We start from the raw sequence: 8,774 nt of genomic DNA, 5'->3' as shown, positions 1-8,774 counted from the left end.
ATTGATAGTCTATTTATGCCATATATTAGGGCCCTTAAATTTGCCCCTAGATTTTCCTTGAGAAGCTGTATAGTTTTAGGTTTCACATTTAAGTCTTTGATCCATCTGGAGTTCATTTTTGTGTATGGTTTATTTACATTTTTTAAAACTGGAGATTTTTAAAGTTCTCAACTATATGCCTCAGAAATGTTAAGGTTCTAGGGCTGTAATTTGATCAGAACTCTTTCCCTTCTGTATTGGGGGAAGTGGAGTGATTTACGCTATTGGTTAAAGGAGTGTGGATTGAGAGTAGGGAGTGACACATAATCAACATAGAATACAAAGGAGCCAAATTATGCATTTTCATACTGTTCAGGGTCACACAAAGGAGCATGAAAAGAGAAAGAGATTTCACCAGGGAGATATGGTTCTGACAATTTGGAGGTACCTTTCAAAATATTCTAAAGGAAAATAAAGTATGAGATGACAGGCTTTATTTTTACCATCTTGAATGTGACTAAGACACTCAAATGGCACAATAATTGATAGAGATTGTGTTTGTGGGTAGACAGAATAATAGGTTGAGGTTGTGTTTATAAATGGAGATTCTGAAAATTATATACAATCAGTGGTAGACCCAAGAATTTAGGTCTCCTGACTTTTAATACTATGGTATATCTAAGTGGTTCTTTCTCTAGTGGAGAAGCTCAAATTTGTAAATATTTATTGAGTATTTTTATATGTAATATACTGTGGTAGATGTTTGGGATGAGATATATCTGCAGAATATCCCTCATGTATCTCACATTGGACCTGTGAAGACAAATTATCAATTACAGGCAATCCTTACTTTTCATGGTTCTGATATGAAGAAATTCAAGATACCGTTGGTTTAGTTATATAATATCAGTCCCCACGAATACAGTTCAGATTTCAGCTACCATGGTGTATTAATGGAGTCTTTGGGTGATATAAATGGTTAAGCATTCAATGACAAGCCTAAGATTGGCAGTTCAAACGTACCTAAAGATGCCTCAGAAGCTTTCTGATTCTAAAAGGTCACTATGTTAAAAATCCTATGAAGAAATTCTGTTCTGTACACATGGGGTCACCATGGGTTGAAATTGACTTTACAGCAAGAACAATTACCTGTGAGTAATTGCATTAAGTACTAACTTTGTTGCTAGCTCTTCAGTCCACAGATCACTACCTAAATGCTTAAGGCATCTGACTGCTAACCAGGAGACCGGTGGTTCAAACCCACCAGCTGCCCTGTGGAAGGAAGACTGGACAATCTACTTGCTTAAAGATTTACTGCCTCAGAAACTCAATGGGGGTTGCTATGAGTCAGAATCAACTCAATGGCAGTAGGTTTGGTGTTTGGTTTTTGGATCATGATCAATGACCCATTATGGCATTTCTTTCAAAGTTTGTCAGTGATTGATCTCTGAGCATCTTCTATTCAGTTCTTGCACAGACAGCAAAGCATGCTGTTGTGCTGCCTCCTTGCCTCCAGTCATAAACCCATGTGACATTCTAGAAAAATGAATAATCAAAAGGAAGTATTGGCCAATGAAGATGAAAGTGCAGCAAAGAAACAAAAAAATACTAACACTGAAAGTGAAATTTGAATTGAACATAAATCGAGTTATAGAAGAAATAGCTCATTGAGAATGTTGACACTGCCATCTTTGGGAGACTTTTGTTATGCAGCCAGAGAACCTTACTGAAGGTGAACTTCGTGACATAAATGAGGAAAGTGTTGGGACAAAAAGAGTGAAGATATCCCAGAGGAAGTAACCCTGGCAAAAAATAAAATAAACTTCATATTAAAGGATCTCTCACATGTATTTTATGACACTGAATGCATAAAAGACAAAATACTGAAAGTGATAGAAATTTAGAATAGAGTATGGTATTGGAGTAAAATGTAGGTCCAGTCTCTTTACATTCTTTCTAATAATAATAATCACTTATAATTATATAGCTTCATAGTTTATTTAATGCTTTTAGTAGGAAGGCAGTAGTGGTTCAGTGGTAGAATCCCCATGTTTAATATCTGGCCAGTACACCTCAGTGCAGCCACTATGCATCTACCAATGGAAGTTTGCATGTTGCTACCATGTTGAACAAGTGTCACTGGATCTTCCAGACCAAGACAGAGCAGGAAGAAACACCTGGCAATCTACTTCCAAAAACAAGCCAATGGATCAAAAGGGTATGATCCCATTTATATGGTGTCACCATGAGCTGGGGACAAACTCAATAGTGGCTAACAATAACAACAGCAATGCTTTTAAAATATAAAAAATAAAAATAATATTTATGAGTCCTTTCTTATGTGCTATGCCAGAGATCAAAAATTAAAGTGTCTATAGGAGCCAGAAACACTACATGATATGTAAGTTAAGGAAACCATAAAAACATTCATCCCTTCTCTCTGCTATTTTTCTTGATGATTGTGTTTCTCTTAGTCCTTTATTTTCTTATTTTTAATAGCAACACAAATTCAGAGAAATATTTCTCTATTATAAAAAAAAAAAAAAACAATGGTATAAGCACAATGTTAAGTGACATCTGACCTTCAGGGTCAGTGTTCTACTGACAAATAGGAGGGATGGGAACTGGGCACCCTGGAGAGCCTACGCTCTGTCTAAAGAGTAAGGAAGGTAACTACTCGGTTGTAGGAAATGTAACCCCAGTGAGTTTCATGCTGTGAGATCATTAAATTTTTCAAAAGAAGCAAAAAAAAAATCTTGACTTTGTATGAAATTTCCCAATTTGAAAAGGTTGAAATAGGTTTTTTGAAAATATATAATCTTGAAGGCCAAATAAAGCATGTCCCTGTGCCAACTCTGGCTGCCAGTTGGTAACTGCTATGTCAGAAAACTATGTATGCATCTACTTCTGACAAAGCAGGGATTATAATATAGGTATCACTATTATCAATTTTCATATGAGGAAACAAGCTTATAGAACTCAAGTAACTTGTTCCAAGGAAACATTGGTATTAAGTAGTGGGCTCAGTCATCTAAAGCCTCTCTCCTCCTCTACATTAGCTTTCTAAAGTTTGCTATGTTGGCTGTAAGAATCAAGTGACAATCTTAGCCACCACCCCTCTAAAAGGCCCTGGACAAAGGAATCTGGGTACCAGGACCTCAGGGTTTGTTTTATCAGGGCAGCACCATTTGGAATAAACAAATTCTAATTCATTTCTGTTCTTATAAATCTCAATGAATGGATGGTTAACATTGACTTCAAGTAATTCTGCATCATTATTATTACTCTCATCTAAGATTTCTATATACATTGAGCAGCAGTACATCCTCCCTGACAAGTACTGGAAAGCATGCTGCCTATTAAGTTCAGAATCACATGATTTAAAATTCAATAGGCCTGGGAATATTAGTATAAATCCATTTATACAAAATAATAGATTGGTATCAGCATGTTCTAAAAATATAAACATTCCCTGCATGTAGATGGTGTGGTAGTTAAGGTTGTGTGTCAACTTGGCTAGGCCTGATTTTGAGTGGCTGGGCAGCTGGTTGTAGCTGGAATCGACTGGACCAGCTGAGTAACTGCTTTAGAGATGTGGTTTGCTTCCAGTATATAAGAAGCAGCTTTGAGGAAGCTATCTAGCTTTTTGGCACCCTTGAACTCTGCAGGTAGCCAAGTCATTGTTCAGTAGTCATTGATAAGCATGCCTTGCTTATCTTGGGACTTTTTCTGGACTTGAATTAGTGGCCTGCCATGTGGTTTGGTAATATCAGGACTGTGCCTTTTTACTCGTCAACCTTGGATTTGTCAGCCTCAGCAGCTAGCAGCTGCCTGGGTGAAAAAAAGCCGCCAGTTTCAGTGGGCTGGGAGCAGAGGGCAGAGCTGAAACCAAAGGTTGAGGAGCTTTCACCAAGTCCCTAGAGCCTGTAACTTTGAACTCAGTCTTCTAGCCTCCAAAATTGTAAGAGAATAAACTCCTGTTTGTTCAAGCCATCCCATTTGTGCTATTTTTCTGTTAGAACAGCATGAAGTAACCAAAACAGATAGGCTGAGGAAATACCCTTCAACTGGGTCAACATTTTAGGTCATTTCTGCCAGGGATTAATGGATAACTAAGGCCTTAGAATTCTTCACTGTACATTCAATAAATTTTCTTTGAAAATTTTAAAACAAATACAATCTCAGTGATCTTAGTAATGCAGTTATAGAATGTCTAATTTTAAACCATGGAACACTCCAAGCAAAACTAGGTGCAAAATATTCCCATAAGTAACTGGCTAAGTTAAATTTTTGAATAAACATAGTTGTTAGTGGTAAGTCAGTTAAATAATGGGGCAGTTGCCTAAAATGATAACTTAAGAAAAATTGATCTGTAACCTTTTTTTTTTTTTTTCTCAAAATGATTAGATAATAGAAAAACAAACAAACCAAACTCACTGCCATTGAGTTGATTCTGACTCATGGAGACTCATGTTAGGTTTTCAAGGCTGTAAATCTTTTTGGAAGCAGATTGCCCCATCTTTCTTCTATGGAGAAGCTGGTGTGTTTGAGCCACTGACTTTTGGTTAGTAGTCAAATGCTTTAACCACAAGTCACTTCTGTTATGCTCACTCACAGTTTGTGACAGTGAAAAACATATGCTCTGCATAGAGAAGAATGCTTATCTTTTTGCTCAGATATAACATCAGAAGATGTTGTCAACTCATTAACTTATAAGTTAAAAAGAAATGGAAGTACATAAGGTGATTCTCAATATCATGATTTTTTATGGAAATGCAAATAAAAAACACAATGAGATACCACCTCACACCCACTAGCATGACTTTTATCAGAGAAATGAACTTTTATCAGAGAAAGTGTTGGTGAGAATGTGGAAAAATTAGAACCCTTGTACATTAATGATGGGAATGTAAAATGGAGTAGCCACTTTGGAAAACAGTTTGGTGGCTCCTCATTAAGTTAAACAGAATTGTCATACATTCCAGTGATTCCACCCTTATGTATTGTCATAGTCCTCTAGTGCTGCTAAAATAGACATACAACAAGTGGATGTCTTAACAAACAGGAATTTATTCTCTTACAGTTTAGGAGGCTAGAAGTCCAAATTCAGAGTGCCAGCTCTAGGGGCTGGTTAAGGTCCCTCGACAGTGGGCTTGAGCTCTGCCTCTTATTCTAGGCCCACTGGAATAACTTAGACCTAACTTAGACCACTGTTGGCTACTGAGGCTGATGAACCCAAGGTCAGCAGTTAAAATGGCACACTACCAAGACCAGTAGGCAACACGGAAGGCCACTGGTTCAAGTCCAGGAACTGGAGATGAAGACTCAGCCAAAGACAGGATACTGATGTGCCAAAAAAAACAGAAACCTTTCCCAAAGCTTTTCCATATATACTGGAAGCAGGCCATACCCTGATGGCAACACTCTTTCCACTGATTAACATCTCACAGCAGATTTTCTATGGAGTTGATTACACCACATCTAATCTCATCATGGGAAATAACTACATCCAGCTGCCATGCCACTCAAAATCATGGCCTAGCCAAGTTGAAACACAACCTTAACTGTTAGCTATTGTTGTTGTTAGGTGCCATCAAGCTGATTCCAACTCATAGTGACCCCATGTACAACAGAATGAAACACTGCCCAGTCATGCATCATACTCACAATCCTTGCAGCCACTGTGTTAATCCTTGTTGAGAGTTTTCCCCTCTTTTGCTGACCCTCCACTTTACGAAACATGATATCCTTCTGCAGAGGATAGTCCCTTCTGACACCATGACCAAAGTAGAGAAGAAGTCTGGCCATTCTCACCTCCCAGGACCATTCTGGCTGCACTTCATCCAGGACAGATTTGTTTACTGTTATGGGAGTTTGTGATATTTTCAGTATTCTTTACCAAAACCACAGTTCAAAACCATCAACTCTTCTTCCTTCTTCCTTATTCATTGTCCAGCTTTCACATGCATATGACATGCACATGAGGCAACTGAAAATACCATGGCTTGCATTAAGCACACTTTAGTCTTTAAAGTGATATCATTGCTCTTCAACACTTTAAAGAGGTCTTTTGCAGCAGACTTTCCCAATACACTGTGATGTCTGATTTCTTGACTGCTGTTTCCACAGGTGTTGATTGTATATTCAAGTAAAAGAAAATCTTTGACAGCTTCAATCTTCTTCATTGATTGTGATGCAGCTAATTTGTCCAGTTGTGAGGATTTTCATTTTCCTCTGCATCAACAGAGAGATCTCTGAAGAGGAAATAAGAAAAGCAATACTATTTACAATAGCTACCAAGAAGATAAAATACTTAGGAATAAGTCTGAACAGGGACTCAAAAGAACTGTACAAAGAAAGCTACAAAACACAACTAGAAGAAACTACAAAAGACCTACACAAATGGAAGAATATCCCATGCACATGGATAAGAAAACCGATCAATGTGAAAATGTCAATACTACCCAAAGCAATCCATGCAATCCCAATCCAAATTCCATTAACGTACTTTAAGGGCATGCCTAAGGCACTTGACTGCTAACTGGAAGGCTGGCAGTTCAAACCCTCCAGCCACTCCTCAGAAGGAAGATGGGGCAATCTACTTCCGTAGTGATAATGCCTCTGAAACCCAAGGAGGGGTCGCTATGAGTTGGGTCCGACACCAAGGCACATAACAACTACAATTTTATATGCAAAGGAAAGAGAGCACAGATAACAAAGCACTACTGAGGAAGAAAAACAAAGTAGGAGGTCTCATACTTCCAGATATCAACCTACTATACAGCTACAGTAGTCAAAACACTGGTACTGGTACAACAGACACATAGACCAGTGGAAAGTTTTGAGAACTCAGAAATAGATCCATCCACATACGGAGAGCTGAAATCCATTAAATGGGGAAGAGATGGTCTCTATCACAAATGGTGCTGGCAAAACTGGATATCCATTTGCAGAAAAATGAAACAAGACCCATATTTCACACCATACACAAAAACGACTTCAAGATGGACCAAAGACCTAATTGTAAAACCCAAAACTATAAAGGTCACCAGAGATAAAATAGGAGCAAACTAATTTATGGGATAAATAGACTATCACGCATAACCCAATATGCAAAAACAGTAGAAGAGAAACTAGGTAACTGTAATCTTCTAAATATTAAATACTTATGTGCATCAAAAGACCTCTCCAACAGTTAAAAACAAAAAAAAAAGAAAGAACCTATAGACTGGGAAAAAATATTTGGCAATGACATGTCTGACAAGATACTCATGTCTAACATTTATAGAAAACTTTAGTACCTCAACATCACAAAGAGAAAAAAATCCAAAGGGGAAACAGGGTAAGAGGGCAGAATAGGCAGAAAGACTGCACAGACCCCTTTCAACGAAGAAAAGGGGAACCAATTAACACAGATATAGAAGATAATCCTGGGCCCCTGAACCTTAAAGGGAAGAATATAGAAGTGGACTAAACTCCAACTAGCAGAATTTGCATGAAAATACCAAAAAAGGAGACATATGGAGCTGTGGTCTGGCAGCGATCCTGATGGCACAGACAGCTTGGATATTGCCGAGTGGTGGTAAGACCTAAGATTTAACCTAAAAATTAGCCCTGCTAACCAGGGACTGCACGGAGGAAGGTTCTGGTGTCTGGGGAATAAAAGGAGAAGCAGCAAAGAGGAAGGCCAGCTGAGCTGTGGACGTTTGTATGTGCAGAGGGCGCAGGCATTTTGAATGCTTACAAGCGGCTTGACTATTTTGGATATTTAAAGTGACAGAGTTCTCCCAGATTCCAGGAACCTAAGAACAGGCTCAGGTTGCTGGGAACCACAAAGACGTTCTGGACACACGGACTGCTGACAAGGTGCAAAATTCCCCTTGTTACTCTTATATCTCACACCTTCTTGGCAAACAGAGGTGCGCCCATCCCTACTTCCAGCCACATTCGAGTCTGGCAGGGTAACCTCAAAGAAAAATGATAAACCTTCATATCACAATAAAAAAGAGGACAAACACAAATATTCAGCAAATACTAAAACAATAGCAACAGAGAAAATGATAACACAATTCATAAACATAATGAGCTCAGCATAGAAAATAATATGGAACAAAGAAACCAGGGACACCATGAAAAAACACATAACAAAATGACAGCAACCAATTCATACTTGTCAATAATTACACTGAATTTAATGGATTAAATGGATGACTCAAGAGACAGAGAGTTGCAGATTGAATAAGAAAACAAAACCCATCAACATGCTGCCTAAAAGAAACACACCTTAGAGACAAAGACAAAAATAAACTAAAAATCAAAGGTTGGAAAAAGACATATCAAGTAAATGGCAGCCATAAAAGAGCAGGAGTTGCAATATTAATTTCTGATAGAACTAACTTTAAGACAAAAACCACCATACGAGACAAGGACAGACATAATATAATGATTAAAGGATCAATTGAACATGAAGATATAACCATGATAAATATCTATGGATCCAATTAAAGAGTCCCAAAATCCATAAATCAGACTTTAAAAGAGTTGAAAAGGCAAAAAGATGACTCCACAGTCATAGTAGGAGACTTTAATACAACACTTTCAATGAAAGATAGAACACCTGGAAAGAAATTCAACAAAGATGCAGAAGAGTTAAACAGTACAATCCACCAACTTGACCTTATAGACATCTACAGAACACTTCACCCAAAAACAACACAATATACATTCTTTTCCAGTGCACATGGAACATTTTCCATGATAGACCATATGTTAGGCCATAAAGCAAGCCTTCATAA

Source organism: Orycteropus afer, unplaced genomic scaffold (genome assembly GCF_000298275.1).
Source record: "Orycteropus afer afer isolate SDZICR_OR568_19922 unplaced genomic scaffold, OryAfe1.0 scaffold00019, whole genome shotgun sequence".
NCBI classification, from domain to species: domain Eukaryota; kingdom Metazoa; phylum Chordata; class Mammalia; order Tubulidentata; family Orycteropodidae; genus Orycteropus; species Orycteropus afer.
This window is presented reverse-complemented; position numbering follows the sequence as displayed.